The following is a 17985-nucleotide window of genomic DNA, read 5'->3' on the forward strand; positions in this document are numbered from 1 at the left end:
GCAGTTGCAGGTCTCAGTCTGCTTAATGTCTGTGTGCAGTCTGAATGTTCCCCAGTGTCCATCTGGGTTATTTCTCCAGGAATTACCTTTTTTTTTTCTTCTAAGCATTCCAGAGACATGAGGGTTAGGTTGATTGGTGATTCAGATCTGGCCCTGTGTGAGAAGCCATGTGTCGGTGTGCTCTTTCATGGACTGACATGGTGGTTTCCGTTTTTTTTTTTGTTTAGTGCTGTAGCAAAATGTGATCTCAATTTGGCTTAAGTGGGTCAGAAATGGATGGAGCTGTCCAGAATGTTTGAACAGCCCTTGTTGTTATTAACAAGCTACTCTCAAAACATTAGATATCCACTCAATTATTATCATGGGCAGAATGGTGTCGTCTACTGTATGTGACGTACAAAAGATGCTCAGCATTGACAACATTGGTTTACTCATTAGTATTCCTTCCTGTTAAGTGGTTTGTGGACGGTGCTTACTGCTTACTCACTCTGCATGGATTTTTCTCTGGGAAGTCTGACCTTCATGGGTTAGTTAACTGGAGACACTGAGTTGGCCAGGTAGGGTGGGCATATGTGTGATGATACTCTGGCATCCTTCCAGGGATAGTAACTGCCTTGTGCAAGGTGTAGCCAAAAAGGCTCTGGTCGCTGCAAGACTAGAATGGCATCACCATTCGTTTTCTGATCAGTGGAAACAAAGCCTGTTCTCCACATAACTTAGATCCTACCCAACTATGGATTCAAATGCTTGATGCAAATCTAATATTTGATATATCAGACCACCACCTTGTGGGACAATCAAAATCCTACCAAGATGTTCACTAGAAAGAAATTGAACCATCTATATATATATAATTCACTAAGGGCATGCAAGACAGTGAGCGCAAGCAAGACAGAGCCCCACCCACCAACTCTAACCCTCCTACCACGTCATGGAATATTCACGACATAGCCACGCACGCCAACTGCAACCATCCTCCCGAGTCCAGCGTCGCTCTCGGGGCACGCAACAACTCACCAAACACAGCATCAGTCGCTTTCATCTGTACAAAAGTCCACATGCACCTCTGAGCCACGTTGACTTTACACTGCACGCAAGACAGAGAGCCACGATCGCCAACTCACAGAGCCCCGCCCGCCAACTCTAACTAAGGGCAAGCAAGACAGAGAGCACACGCAAGACAGAGAGCCATGCCCACCAACTCACAGAGCCCCGCCCACCAACTCTAAGACCATGGGATACGCACGCATTTAGTGTATAAATGGATATAAATAATTGTATGTAAACAATTTGCCAGAATCTTTTGTAGGTAAACGATACTGTTTAAAACGTTATTGTTTTCTCATCAGAAAACCCTGTTTCCACATCTACCTGTATTAGTTTTAATGGCACTTTTGCCACTCGCAATAGTGCAGACGCGCTGACTTATCGTGTCGACTGGGCAACACAGTGAATGCGCCGTCTATCTATATATGTCTATGTTTTCCATAGCCTGCTACAGGAAGGTACTCTCTCGACCATTGGCACTGGTTTCGCTCCTTGCTATTTTCGTTATACTGCGACGGTGGATTCCTAAGCCTTTGTTATACTGAATTCCTTTCTCAACATTTTCTGTTCCAATTCTTACACCGCCGTATGCTACGGCGGGCTTCGGCTAGTATGCAATAAAAGCAGAATTAGTGAACACGTCACTGTGGAAGGGGTTGAAGATTACAAGAAGTTAAAAGAATACTGAGCCTGAAAGTTAAATCCTCATTCAGGCACTGCAGACATTTTTTCTGGAAATAAGAATAGTAATGTTGCATTGTAAAGTAGCAATAAAAAGGCACTATAACAAGAAGTGGCCTGAATACCATAGCTTTTGTGTAAATCCCAGATTAATATCCATCCATCCATTATCCAACCCGTTATATCCTAACTACAGGGTCACGGGGGTCTGCTGGAGCCAATCCCAGCCCAACACAGAGCACAAGGCAGGAAACAAACCCCGGGCAGGGCGCCAGCCTCCCTCAGGGCACACTCACGCATACACGCACACACTAGGGACAATTTAGAATCGCCAATGCACCTAACCTGCATGTCTTTGGACTGTGGGAGAAAACAGGAGTACCTGGAGGAAACCCACACAGACATGGGGAGAACATGCAAACTCCATGCAGGGAGGACCCGGGAGGTAAACCCAGGTCTCTTAACTGCGAGGCAGCAGCGCTACCCACTGCACCACCGAGCCAACCCCCAGATTAATATATTTGCAAAAAATGTTTTGGTAGACTGCTACAAAATTGTGAATTAAAATTCAAGTAAAAAAACGAAGGTTATCAATTGACATGCAACACTCTTACATTGAACTGCTCCAGCATGAAATGTCATGTATCAGCACAAATGTTTGACTCATCGACTTGATCTTGCACAGCCATTCCAAACAAATATCTAAAAAGTCAATAAGGAATCCATAGCAATCAGTGTGATAGAAAAGAACTAGATATGCCATATTTGTTTTAAATACTCTATAATGGAAATAAGCTGGTCCTAAAATGTTAGAATTATTTAGTTGGACTTTCTTTCTTGTATTTTCATGAACTGGGAAAATAAATTATATCAGGTAAGTTGATTTATTCTATCTGTTGAATAAAATTAAGTTAATCAAGTCTCTTGATGGGCGGCACGGTGGCGCAGTGGTAGCGCTGCTGCCTCGCAGTTAGGAGATCCGGGTTCGCTTCCCGGGTCCTCCTTGCGTGGAGTTTGCATGTTCTCCCGTGTCTGCGTGGGTTTCCTCCCACAATCCAAAGACATGCAGGTTGGGTGGATTGGCGATTCTAAATTGGCCCTAGTGTGTGCTGTGAGTGTGTTTGTGTGTGTCCTGCGGTGGGTTGGCACCCTGCCCAGGATTGGTTCCTGCCTTGTGCCCTGTGTTGGCTGGGATTGGCTCCAGCAGACCCCCGTGACCCTGTTTTCCGATTCAGCGGGTTAGACACTGGATGGATGGATGGAAGTCTCTTGATAGTGGCAATGTGCTACGTGTTGGTAATTATTTTTATGTGATTTGTACAGGTAACAATACTGTACTATCACTAATATTAAACTTTGACTTTTCTTAAACTGCTTTCCTATTTACAGTCACATAAAGTGTACTATTACTGTCAGTCTATGCAAATTTCTAAAACAACTGATCCCTATGCTTCTCTGGTTCTTGTTTAGTAATGTGCAAATTAGCTTCCTTTTTAACAAATCTTTTACATACCAGTAAAAAAAAATAATTTGTTTATGTCACCTTTTAGAAAAAGAAAAAGAAATCTATGGTAGCAGAATTTAATCGGTTACTACAGCTATGCTTTTAACTATGCAGATTTAATTGGATTGAAATAAGAAAGGAAGTTTGCTGCCTTTTAGTGAAGCTGCTTCGTCTAATGCTGTAAATTTCCTCAATGATGAGACGGGTATGTCCTCATATGACAAATACTGGTAGGACTGTGATAAGCAGAATATTGAATCTCAAATGCACTGGAGCTTCACACGCAGAGAAAAGATGGTGACTCATGTTGTGCAGGACCTCAAGTATATTTGTTTTCATAATTAAAAAGTTTGCATTACCAGGTACTTCCTTCAATTTTGCAGGTTTTAATTTTACTTCCACGGCATAGTGTTTTGGGGTTGTTTTATGCCCATACTTGCTGTCAATTCAATTTCTTCCACTGGCACAGGCAGAAAGGGATTTGTTAAAAGAACTTTATTCAATTCCTTATAAATTAATAAAGTCATTAAAATTAACTTAATTGCTAACTCTCAAATGTAAAGACCTTTTTAACAAAGTCATCAAATGTTAACTACACAAAATTAAAATGTGTTGAATGCATATTTATGTGATGATTTCATATCAATTATGCAATCCAAAACACAAATCTTTCTTTTAGAAATGTTATTCCCTATTACATCATTATTAAATAAATAATCAATTATACAATATTGTACAATTAATTTTGTATGTCATATAGCCTTCTTTCATCACATAGATAGATAGATAGATAGATAGATAGATAGATAGATAGATAGATAGATAGATAGATAGATAGATAGATAAAACTTTATTTTGTCCCCAAGGAGAAATATGGCTTTTTAACTAAATAAATACATAAATAAGTAGATAAATAAGAGGGTAAATAAAAATACACAGACGTTGGTCTGAACACGCACTGGAATGACTATAAAGCAAGTAAAGTTCAAAAGAAAGAAAAGTTATGACTTGGCAGTCCCAATCTCAGTGAGGCATTATGCAGACATATTGCCCCCATAGCATTTCTTGACACACTTCTGCTGAATAATTTGTTAGCTGAAAGTGCTCAGTCTTATTCTGTTACAAAGGGAATATGCAGATTTGTTCATAATGGCACTCAATTTTGTTTTAATTCTCTCCTTCTCTACAACCTACAGAGGGTCCAGAGTGTTTCCCATAACTGAGTCTGCACTTTAAATTGGCTTGCTGATTTGGTGCTGAAATTCTGATGTGATGTTACAAGCCCAGCACACCACAGCATAAAATGACACTGCCCATCACAGAGTTGTATAAAATGTGAAGGATGTCACTTTCCACATTAAAAGAACGCAGTTTCTTATGTCCTTTCTTATATTGTTCCTCTGTGTTACAAGACCAGTCCATCCTGTCATTGATGTATACCCCCAAGTACTTGGAGGAGTGGACCACCTCTACATCCACTCCTTGAGTAGTTACCGGATATAGAGGCCCTTTGGTGTGGTAAAAGTCAATAACCAGCCTCTTGATTTCGCTAATGTTTATATGCAGACAATTCTTTCCCCACCAAGAAAAAAAGTTTTCCACCTGACTCTTATATTTTGTCACATCCCAATTATCAATACACCCCATAAGTGCAGAGTCATCTGAGAATTTCTGCAAGTGACATGACCTGATGTTATACTGTATTTATAGTCTGAGGTATACAGAGTAAAGAGAAAAGGAGACAAGTCTGTTCCTTGAGGTGTTCCAGTGTTACTCACATCCATATCAGAAACTCAGTCCTTGAGTCTCAGCTGGTATAGGAAACAAGCACTTGTGATATATGGCAGGGCTTCTCAGCCACTGAGTAAACGACCCATTTAGAGCTGCTATTGTTTATAATAAAAAGTTGGGTTGCAATGGGTGGCTCTATCCGACCCCCCACTTTGGCAGTCACCTTTCAAGGGCCCACTCCCACCATTTTGGCTCGATTGCTGGGTGGTGAAGACAGTTACTGTACACAGGAAAAAGCTGGTCATGACAGAAGAAACACTGATGAAGGGTGTGCAGTCGGTACACTAAATAGTCAAAGAAAAAATAGCCCAAAGCCACTACCACAACCACACATACCTGTATCTTTAACACTTAAAAAAACACATTTATATTTAGTCTTAAACTACTTCCTAAGGAGGGGCCTGAGTTGCCTCAAAAGCTTGCTCTTTTTAGTTAGCCAATAAAAGGTGTCATTTTGCTTGACTTCTCATTTCATCCATAATGGCTGACACGGTACAACACCCTACTACTACTCTTAAACTATCCCTGAAACTCTAATAATAGTTGGATTGTTGCAAAACTATTAATAGCTCTTTACAAAAGTGTTGGTACTGTTCAGCGCTCAAAACCTTAAAGGGCCTAAACCTAAAACTCTGCATAGGCATGTGGCCTATACATAAGGGAGAGGGGAACCTTGGAAAACTCCTGACTGAAGAAACAAACCAATTTATTATTTAATGTGTTTTATTAAAGGAAAGTCAGAAAACAAGGCAAAGACTCCAAAAATGTCAAAAGCAACTATAATCTGAAATTAATATATAACATTCCAAAAATAAGAATACATTTTTTATTTGTACTTCTGAGGATAGGGAGACACCCTACTTATGGCCATCTGAGTGTGAATACCCCTCTGATAATGGGTCAGCTACTCAACAAGCCACTGTAGGTAGACATGGCCTGACAGAAACTCTTGGATGTGGACCCTTGGAAGCACTACAGTGAAAGGCTTTTTGCAGTGTTTCTATAGGATGTTAGGTGGCAGCAAAAAAACTCCACAGGACAGAACATGCCATGCTATTTATAAATAAAGGGTTGACAGTCTGGAGACTATCATGGGGGGCTTGGACCTTTAAAGACTAAACAGAGCTCAGGGGTTGCAGTGGTTTATGGAGATTGACAGTGACTCCAGAATAGCAAAAACAAAACCTTAAAATAGGATTTAATGATTGCTCTATCATCGGCATATTTGAGCTAAGAGTCGGGATGTTACGAGAAAGGTAGTCACCTTATTGGATACCAAGGGAGGAATTGCTTTTAATTATGAACAATAAATCACATCATCTTCAACCTAATTCTGAGCTACTTACGTATTTCTTCTGGGTTAGTTTCCCTTAGGAGATCCATCTCTAATTAAATACACAGTATACAGTTTAGCTAGACTTTCAGTAAGAGGACTTGTCTTTATAGGCATCTCTTTTTGTTTAGGTTTTTAGGCCTCACCAGTTTATGTTTCGATCCCTAACACTGATTTGGTGGTGACTGACTGAGTGCTGCTGAGGGATCATTCTTGTCTGTGAACTAGTGGTTCTCAACTTTTATTCCTTCCAGGTCACCCAGTGAACTATGACAGTATGTGAGACTGTGACATATACTGGCCGTGACATTTACCCTCTGGTATTTTTGCTACAGCCTTGACAAAGTTGTTTTTTTAACTTGAAACTATTAACAAAACCTTATTTGCTGCTAGTGCTACTACTATATCTGTATTTTTTAAAGCATAATATAAAATTAAAAAGCCATTTCATAAACAGTATTTTATTAAAAAAAGTTATTTTTACTAGTACCTGAATTTCGTAATCATAACATAAAGTGAGTTGCCATCATTTTAGAGATAAATAATAATCGCTAACTTCCAACACAGAATTTTTCACTGCAGATATTTGTGATGACGAAATCTGCTCAATTGGCTTAAGTATTACTTCTTAAATTATACAGAAAAGGCCTACTTTTTTGTGAAAATAAAGTATGAAATGAATCATTGCAGACTTTTCTTTCATAACTTAATAACAGAAGCTATTTGTTATCCTGTGGATGCCACACTGGAGCTGTTTCATCAGCAATAACCACACTAAACATGAGTGAAAATACAAAGGCTTTTTCTTTCCACATACCATAGTCAAATCAACAAAAAAAGTCAGAATAGTCGTGTGAGGCGGTTGCAGTAATGAGGTGAATAACGAGAGGACCAGTGGTCAGACATGACACATGTGCAGCTTTGCAAAGTGAGCAGAGTCATATCATTTTCTTTTCACTATTTTGTGTTGAGTAGCCTGCTCCCATTTTAACTACAGGCTAGTAGCTGCAGTACGCTGTGCTGCATAGATTAATGCAAGTGAACACTGAGCATGAAGTTTACTGACTGGTGTAAATGCATTCTGGCTCAGTTATATATGGATACAATATGTGAAATTAATCTCAATGGGGGTTCTTTAAAAAAACTGACAGTCATTGTGCTCCATATGTAACATATTTTGCATACTGATTAAGCGACGCCCTATAAAAAGATAAGTTTGACAATTAAAGTAAATCAATAGCATGATTTTTAGTGATTTGAGTATTTTGCTACAATTTTATAACTACTTTCAGTTATCTTGTGACCTCTCTGAAAGATTACTGAGGTCCCCAAATGGGCCATGACTCCACGGTTTAGAACCACTGCTGTGAGCCACCAGTTACGAGAGCTGCTGTGTGTGATGTGCTTCCTGACCTCTGAAGTTTCCCATCAGTCTCTTCCATTTGGCCCAAAGTGTGGCCTAAATAAACCACAAAATTTGAAGCATATGTTCATTTAATATCTGGATATGAAGTGGCAGGATGGAACACTATACATTTACAGTATAAGACATTCCATTACTTGATGTTTTGATGATGATGGTGGAAAATGCTAATTCAAATATCTTCATTATTGTTTGCTTGGGATGAGCACCCTAGTAATTTTTTCAATTGTTATTTTAGTGTTTCACATATCTGCAACTTTGGATATGTTGCACTTTACCTACTTTACAAGCCTGCTGTATTATTTGGTTCATTTGTGTGGCTGTATATTTGTGTTTCAGATAAAAATATTCCACAACAGACATGAATTTCTTAATGAATTTCAGCCGGAAAAGTTGCTCAATGTGGTAATATCTTCCAAAACTAAAACTCCAAGTCATTACTTTGCATAGATAGATAGATAGATAGATAGATAGATAGATAGATAGATAGATAGATAGATAGATAGATAGATAGATAGATAGATAGATAGATAGATATATGAAAGGAGATGTATGCCCTAAATAGACAGAGAGATGAGTTATAATTGCAAACAAGTACAGACTGTGATAACTTACGCCATCTTCTTGTATGAAGTGTGCTAGGAGCACAAATCATAAGATGCTTTTGAACCAATTTTATTACGTTTTCAGTAGGGGACCTGAAGTGCATTTGTGAAGTAAACATCCCAACAGCCATACCAATATGGATAAAAGAGAAAATGCAGTCTACAAAACTTGTAGAGAAGGTGAGCAAACTTTCCTTTATTGTCATTTGCAGTAACAAAAGTTGTCCAAAAGCCAGTCATTCACCAGTCTTCTCTACACTGAAAAGAATTTGGCCTGAGTGGCTACTGCAGAATACTAAACTGCCATATAGGTGTGTATGGCAATATAAACTCCTCTCTGTTAAAGGGAAATTGAATTGATAGGAACCAGCATACCAGGATTAAGGACCTTCTGGTCTTGCATCATGGACCTCTAAGCAACCAGACTAAACATCTACAGTATAATCAGAACAACATAAATAAGCATTTAGATAAGAGTTGACTGAATTTTTCCTTTGGATTAATTTCAGTAAAATCCAGACTAGATAGATAGATAGATAGATTAATTAAAAATCATAAACCAAACTCTCTCAATTATATAAGTATGATGACCCTTTGTGGCACTCCAAACTGTGCTCAGGTGCATCCTGTTTGCTTTAGTTGTTTGTGGTTCACTTATGGCAAACTGAATTGATGGCCATCATTTAGCGAGGCCCACACCTAATATATAAGGTCCAATAATTCACTCTGAATGTCAGGACAAAAAACAAGCCATGAACTCCGAGATTGACTAAAACCAGCACACCAGGACCAAGGACCTTCTGGTTTTGCATCATGGTCCTCTAAGCAACCCCACTAAACAACTACAATACAATCTGAATGACATGAAAAAGCATTTAAAATTTTTTTTTCCTTTGAAATAATTTCAGTAAAATCCATACCAGATAGAGAGAATCAGAAAATATTCAGACCTTCACTTTTTGCACAATTTACTGTGTTGTAGATTTTATATTAAATGACTAAATTTGCCATTTTTGCCCATCAGTCTATACTCATTAACCCTTAATGATAAAGTGAAAGTGAAAACATGTGTTCAGAAAGGTTGGCAAATTCATTAAAAATCTGATACTGAACTTTCTCATTTATATAAGTATACAGACTCCTTGCTGTTGCACTCCAAATTGCATCTTGTTTGCTTTAGTTGATTGGCATTTACCTGTGGCAAACTGAAAGGAATGACCATCATTTAGAGAGACACACACATGCATATATAAGGTCCCACAGTTCACACTACATTTCAGGACAAAGAACAAGCCATGAATTCCAGGAAATTCTTTGTAGACCTCTGATACTGACTAGAACCAGCACACCAGGACTGAGGTTCTTCTGGTTTTAAATCATGGTCATCTAAGCAACCCCTGAGATAAAATTGTGGTGAGGTACAGATCAGGGCAAGGGTGTAAAACTATTTCGAAAGCTCTGAGTGTTCCAAGGAGCACAGTGGCCTCAACAAATATGAATTGGAAGGAGCTGGAGCTTCTTTGGAAGGTGATAGATAGATAAAATCCATAATTAAAGTGAGCTAACTTAACAACATAATATACTGAACAACATTATATAATGTCAGTATAAACTGTATGCAATACATTGTATATGTAAATGTTTAATAATTTCTGTGAGTAAATAGATAAGTTTGGAACCTCACAAAAACTGTCACAAAAATACATCAGTTGATAGATAAGAATTTTATGTTTCAAGTTGCCGCCAAAAGCAAAATGCCTGTGAAACAGTCCGATGTGTGGTGTGGTTCAAGTATTCAGTCTATTTAGTATTTACTTGTCAGATTTGCCAAATACACTTGTGTATGGTTGATTTCAATCCATGCAGAAGGACAGTGAAATGCTACAAAATGTGTTTCTCCTGTGAAGCTTATTGCTTTTAGAATAAATTCTAAACAAATAATGGCTTAAACTAGGCTTTTTACTAAGGCTTATGGGGATGACTAGCAGGTTAAGAATAATCCTATTATTTTTTCACGCTTGTTTTGTTGAAATTATTTGGAGGGCACAGTTATATAATCATGATAAAATGTTTCATTTCCGTTTCTTTAAGATGATTAGTTTTATTGTTTGAAATGAAGGAAATTCATATATGTCTATGTAAAAACAATTTTTCTAAGTGAAAGAAGAAGTGCCACTTGACCTGTCTTGTATTTGTCTGGACTGTTTTGGTGTTAACCTCTAGGAAAATCACAAATCTATAAAAAAGAGTTTCTGCTCATTTAAGCGGCAGCTGACCTGCCCAGATTATAGAAACAATGAACAAAACTCTGAAACATTTTGCAGGGCCGATAATCTCATTATATTTCAATCACATCTGCTAGGGCTCAGTTGCTTTACAAGTTCTTAACAGCTAAAGAGCGCTGCCAGAATTGGAACAATCAGATCAGTTCTGTCCGATTAGAAAGTTCAAACAGAACCAGTCCAGCTCTGCGGTGTAAAGTCATAATTTAACAGCCGACTACAGGGGTTATGCAAAATTACACAAAGATCAAACAAGTGTCCAGATGTGTAAGCTCTGGTCCTGCTGGGCCCTTTTTTGTTATTTCTCTCTGTTACATTCCACTGGCTTCAAGTGTCCTGTCTCCAAGACTTCCACACTCCTTTTTCAGGAAAAGGTGCTTAAGGCACACAATAAATATCAGCTCCAATCTTTATTAGTCTGGCCCTAACTCTGTTTAATTCAAGTGGTGATGTTTTCACAAAAGGTCCAGTCATGGCATTCTTCTTAGTTACTAATGTTTATCTAACCCAGTAGTATTGCAGGCACACAGAGCCCTTAGATCTTTTAACATTTAGTATGTGGCCCTGATCTTCTTCCCAAAGTCTCTTTTCGTATGTTCTACAATTAAGCCTCTTTGATTCCCATAAAAATGACTTAAAAATGTTCTTTTAAGCAAGTTATAATTCCTCTCAACTCTTAATCCTTTGCCTTTTGGTTGTTTCTGAGGGGGGGATTTGCATTGGGAATTATTTGAAGTGGGGGATGGAAAGCTTTCATGTTTTCATTGTTTGTATGAACCTCCTACTTTCATATTTTAACTTTTTGTGGTTTAAATTTTATACCCAATCCAAGAGTCATTGTTTTCTAACAAACAATTATTCTATTTTAGTTTGCACTCGATTATCAGTTCTGCCTCACAGCTCCAGAATCTTCTATTTGAATCACTGCCTGCATTTTGCTCTGGGTACTTTAGTTATCTTCTCTCTGTTATGTTAACTTTCAATCCTAAATTGCCAGTGTATTGTGCGTGTTGGTGACAAGCAATGGTTGTTTGCTACCTTGTGCCCAATGCTATCAGGACAAGCACCAGCTGTCTGTGACACTGGGCTGAATGGACGGATTGATACATTCTGTCTTGTCATGAACTTCGACTGACTGCAAATTATTACTCTGTTATAAATCTAATGTAGTAATTATTCTCTGATTTTTGTCATTCTTTCCATGAAGTGAAGATAGAATTGAATCATTTGGTTTAGTCATTCTAGAGTAATACGCTATGGTTCCAGGGATGTTGTCTTTGCAATCAGACATTGTGTTCTTATATTCAGATGATCTTAACCATGGCTATGTACCAGGAGGTGTACATCTAATGGGACACCAGTTCCTTGGCGTGTGTTTGCCACTCGTGTCACTTGTTGGCTTGACTGTTTGTGGTCTTTGCAAGAATTCTGCTCTACATACTGAACATGCATATTTGGGAAGAGCATACACAATGCACACTGATTAGAGTAAAAGTGCTGTGTGGGGCATCATTTTATGTTAACTACAGTATTTTTGTTTTTGCAATCAATATTTTATTAATGCAAATCAAAAGCAAATCAACCTGACAGATCAAGACGCAATCAATATGTGAAATAAACCCAAATGGCACCCCTCTACCACCAATATCCAATGTCTCACACCATGCCACCAATAACCAGAGCAGTGAGCAGCTCTTCTTTTCTCCACCCTAGCGGCCCGCTTCTTCTCTTCTTTCGTCTGCATCTTTTCACGTTAAAACTGATTAAGTCAGTTTTTGTGTTGCAATTATTTTGTACGGTTTCCTTAATTTTTCACTTAAGCTGGCACTTACGTCTTCAATCTGCCTCAAGAATGATTTAAGATATGAAGAGATAGGGGAAGTGACGGCGAAGGTGGTAGGGAATGAGAACGACACCCGTAAGCATGTACTGCATGGCCGCCCTGCTGGCTGCTGCCGAGAGTTGATTCCACAATAAAATAAAATAAAAATAAAGAGATGAATAACCCTGGAGGTCAATCATCACCCTGAAAGCCGATAGTAGATGTCACGCAGTATATGTGTACCAAATTTCAGGTCAAAAGTTTAAACGGTTTGCGAGGTACAGGTGATTTAAAATCCTGGATAGACAAACGGACAACCACGGTACCGTATTATATAAGAAGATCGTAATCAGGTCTTCTAGTTTGAAGCAAGGTGAAGTTTATCATCTACTGTGCCCAAACACAAGAACAGGTCTAGGAATATGAGAGTGAAATATGAACTGATCACATCAAAGAGAGTGAACAAAACATTAGACCAAGAAAAGTAAAACCAGCACTTGTGCATAAATGTCCCTGGGACCTCATGTGGGGAAAGTGACAGAGAGGCTGAGTCCTATTAAATGTAGTTTACGTTGTGAATTTTCTGAACTATTTTGGGACCCCCCACCCCAACAGAATGACACACTGAAGTGCAATTGCTGCATTTGTGGAGGGCTGCTTGTCTGTCACTGAGGCAACTTCAGGTTCGTAGCGCAGTAGCCGAGCGCCACGGAAGCAGCTCCGAGCCGATCGCAGTCACGCTATAAGCACCTGTCGTCAATGGGTGTTGCAAAAAACATTACAAATGCAAGGAATAGTATAACTTAGCCACTGACCTGGTTCTGACCCTGACTGACTGCTGTGTCTATATATCAGAGAGTGGTAGATCCCACTACAAAAAATAACTGCACCATTCTTGCTTCAAGTACAATAAAGCTGGTTTTGCTAAAGCACTGATACTTAGCCTCATGTTTTGGGGTGCAAGACAGTGACTCATGAACAAAAAAGTGCTAAGGACTGGGTCTTTCCTAAGATATTTCAAGGTTCAAATGTCTTCAAGGGGTCACTGCCACCTTTTAATGCATTGCATGACAAACAGTGAAGGTTGTTGGAACAAACACTGTGGTGGTGCACAGCACCCACAAGAAAATGCCAAACAATTTGGAAATGTGACAACATCAAAATAAGAAAATCACACCAGTAAATTTAGATAAAGAATGTAAAATGAAACAAAACAAATATTAATCGGTTCCTCATACCTTAAGTCCGAGATTCCCAGTATTGGAAAGTGACATTATAAAGTAAAGGATAACTAGATGACTGAAAATAAGTACATTATTTAATAAATGTGCTAAAGTGATAAAAGAATATTGAAAGTAACCATTTACCATTGTCTATTTCAGCAAGCGAAATTTTGCTGAAACGCTTACTACAGCACACTCCTTGCACGTGACGAGTCCCTTAAAAATGTGTCTGAGCCAGCCTGGTCCCTCTCACCTTAGCATTATCTTTTTATTTGTAGTTCTTCATGTCATTTTTCATATCTCTTGGTTTCTCATGAATCTCACTTACTTATTTAGCTTCTCAAATTCCATTTTTTCACCTTGACATTAATTATGTTTGTGCTTTAATGCATTATTGGTTATCTTATTTTGACCATGTAGATGTTTGTCTTTGTTTTAGTTTCATTAAAAGCCACATCACAACCTCAATGGTTGATAGCTTGTGAATTTTTTAACAGTAAGGAACTCCAAAATTGAGCACTGATAATCTTTAGTCCAATGGTGGCAGAGCATCACGGCTTAGGATATTCATATATACTGTAGACACAGGAAAAGCTTCAGCTTGCAGTATTTTAAAGAAGACTCAAACTGATGCTTTTTTGTCAATTGCAGAGCAGTTGCATTAGTATACTTTAACAAATAGGTTGGTTGTTATATGTTGTAATTATCATGTGAAGTCAACATCACTGATTATTCATTGTCAGTATCTAAACTGCTTAATCCAAACCAGGGTTGTGTGTGCTGAAGCCTATCCCACGTAACGTAAGGCATGAGGCCTTCCATAGTTCCCGGTGGTTCATTTTGAATGTGCTAGGGAGTTGTGTATTTACTTGTGTTTTGATGTTCCTTTTTGCAAGTTTCCAACATCAAGTATATTTTTTAATCTTTCTTCTTCTTATGTGCCTTCTTCCATCAGACGGTTGGCAACCATGGATTTCCATCCATCCATCCATTATCCAACCCGCTATATCCTAACTACAGGGTCACGGGGTCTGCTGGAGCAAATCCCAGCCAACACAGGGCGCAAGGCAAGAAACAAACCCCGGACAGGGTGCCAGCCCACCACAGCCATGGCTTTCCACTTCCCCTTATCCTATCGCAATGTTTCTACAGTATACAGGTACGTACTTTCAGTTTTTTATATACATTGTGGAGGACTGCCGGCTTCTCATGCCGGTCAGCACCCCCAGGCCGCCGGGAGGAGCTCTCCCAACAGCAGGATCGTGCCCCGAGGTCCAGCAGGGCCTTATGGACTTTGTAGTGTCTATACACAGCCCTGCTGGATACCTTGGGGACCTCCAGGAGTCGCTGTGGGGGGGCTTATGGGCCCTGTGAGGCCGTATGACCCGGGAGCACGTCACGGTCACGTGACGGGAAGAAATGTCGTGTCTCCCGGGTTGAGTAAAAGGACTGATTGCCCTGACCCAGAAGGAATTAGGAACTATGGATTGATGGGACAGGAACACCTCTGGGTCAGGGGCTATAAAAGGATGGTGCCTCAGTCCAGACACTGAGCTAAGCTGAGAGGGAGAGGAGCAAGTGTCTGGGCGAGGAGGAGAGTTTATTGTTGAGGGAATTGTGTTTATTATAGTTAATAGTTTGAGTAGTGTGGAAGGTGCTTTGTGCACGGTGTTAAACGAAAATAAAAAGGTCTTGGACTTTTACCTGGTGTCTGGAGTTGTACCTGAAGGTTCAAGGGTGCACTACTGCCCCCTACTGCCACAACATTTTGTAGTTTTATACATTGTATGCTTACCACAGAGTTCAGAAATTCCCAACCATCAGGTCTCAGACAGCATTTCTTCCCTGGCAGGAGTTCAAAGTGATGTTTCTTGTCTGTTTTGTCCATTTTTGGGACATTTATTTATGTTAATGTTTCTTTTGTTTGTTATGTGCATTATTCTTTGTGGGTTTTTTGTAACTTTAAAATGCCTTGTTTATGTCCCCTGTGTTTTGTGGATGGTCCCCCAAGAGGAGGAGCCACTTGCCAATCACCACCAGGAACTGCCCTCCACCCTATAAATTAGAGGGCCTTCCATAGTCCCTGGCAGTTCATATTGAATGTGCTAGGGAGTGGATTGTTTACTTGTGATTTGCTGTGCCCTTTTGCTTATTGTGATTTCTTGAAATTTTGAATCTGTGCTCTGTTTTTTGACTTTGCCTTGAGATTCTCTATTGAAACTGTGATTTCTGTGGTTTGCCTTGCCTTCTCAGAAAATTCCTTTTGTGTTCTTTAGAGTGTTTTAAACTAAAGAGACTTTTGTTGAAACAGACCTTTTATTTTATAAACATTCTTTTGGGACCCTTAATATCCAGTAGGGATTTGGACAGTGTGACGGACGGCTGGGGGTGGTACCCAGCCGGGACACCCAGGAGGCCCGAAAGAGGGCTTGCGCCTCCTCCAGACCACGAGGGGGCGACCGCCCTGGTTGTGTTGGGGTCCACGGGTAGAGGGCTTGGAAGCCAAACCCTGTAGGGGCCCGTGGTCACCACCAGGGGGCACCCCAATGCCTTGGGAGCCCTGGACCTCAGCACTTCCGCCACACCAGGAAGTGCTGGGGGGAAGAGAAGCAGGGACGCCCAGAGTGCTTCCGGGAGTACAGCCGGCACTTCCGCCACACTGGGGCGTGTCGGCTGGTGATTGCCGGGGAGCACCTGGAGCACATCCGGGTATGGATAAAATGAGCAGAAGAAAGGCAGAGAGTGAGAGAGGCCTGGACTTTGGGGGACTTGTGGGGGTTTGTGTACACTTTTGAACTGTGTATATATTGTAAATAAACGTGTGGTGGTGGATGTACAACATGTCTGCCTGTCTTTGTCCGGGGCTCGTTCACAACAGTAATTTCCTCCCAAAGGGTAATTTTTTAAAGTACTTTTGAGACATTTGTGCTTTTTTGACTCCCAAGTCACAGCACCAACAGTGGATATTATTATTAAGTTGAAAATAAATCACAATGGGATTTCATACCCTGGACCTTTTCTTGTCACATTTCACACTGTCACAAAATCTTGACTGCTTTCAATCTTGCTACATGAATAAAACGTAAAGATATTTAAAAGACTTAATGAAAACATCCAAAACACTATGATTTTAATGAAATGTAAAACTAAAAATTAGGACTCCTTCCTAATTCAGTCTGATAATGTAAGCACAATTATGTCTATAACATCTGTATTTTTTAAAATTTTTATTTTAAAAAAGAAGTTTGCACAGCAATCAATGCATAAAATGCACCAACAAGCACACTCTTTAAAAATAAACATGCCAAAGTGGTTGTTTGAATGTGAAGCCATTATGAAACTATTTTTCTTTCCCAAAAGAACCATCCATATGAATGTCCCAAAAAGAACCTTCATTTACTTAGATCTCTAACAGGTGATAACAGATATGTGAAATCTGGGTGGGTTCCTGATTTTAAAAAGGATCTTGCCGCATAAAATAACACAGGCTTAGTTCAGATGTTCTTCATCTGTTGTTTCCTGCTAGGCGGCCTACCATACATTAAAGATGTCTCTTATTTCCTACAAGTTAGGAAGCTTTTCAAAGTGCAAAGAACCCTTCAGAATGAACTGGGTCTTTGTCAAGCAGTGGTTCAATGAGGATTCACACAACCCAGTAAGGAGCCATTTTTTAACCATTATTTTCAATCATTTGGGAAAACTACCCTGCCTTTGATTTACATTTCACTTTTACTTTGCGTTTGGTTTTCGTCCTAGTAACACTGGTGCAAGAAAGAATAGAAATGACTTCCATTTAACTACTCTGTTAGTTAATTTATTTCTCCTGGCAAACTCACAAAGAAAAACCTTTTAACACCTCTGCCTCTCACTAAAATATTTGTCCAATAGGACACTTCATTCATCCTGTAGAACATGTCAAAAATAAGCTTGGCATGAGTATGTGCACAAGTTTATTATGTGATGATCTAAAATCCTGTCCAAGGTCGGGCTCTTCCTTGTGCCTGATTCTGGAGTGGTAAGATCTTTGTGACTCTCTGATGAATTAAATAGGCCCAGCAATGGATGTCTCCTAATTTATTTATATGAAATGCTCCAGCTCCTAAACCCTAAGCCTAACCCTCATCTATACTAATAAAAGGTAAAGCTCTCACTGACTCACTCACTCACTCACTCACTCACTCACTCACTCACTCACTCACTCACTCACTCATCACTAATTCTCCAACTTCCTGTGTAGGTAGAAGGCTGAAATTTGGCAGGCTCATTCCTTACAG

This window comes from Polypterus senegalus, chromosome 16 (assembly GCF_016835505.1).
Source record: "Polypterus senegalus isolate Bchr_013 chromosome 16, ASM1683550v1, whole genome shotgun sequence".
Taxonomy (NCBI): Eukaryota; Metazoa; Chordata; class Cladistia; order Polypteriformes; family Polypteridae; genus Polypterus; species Polypterus senegalus.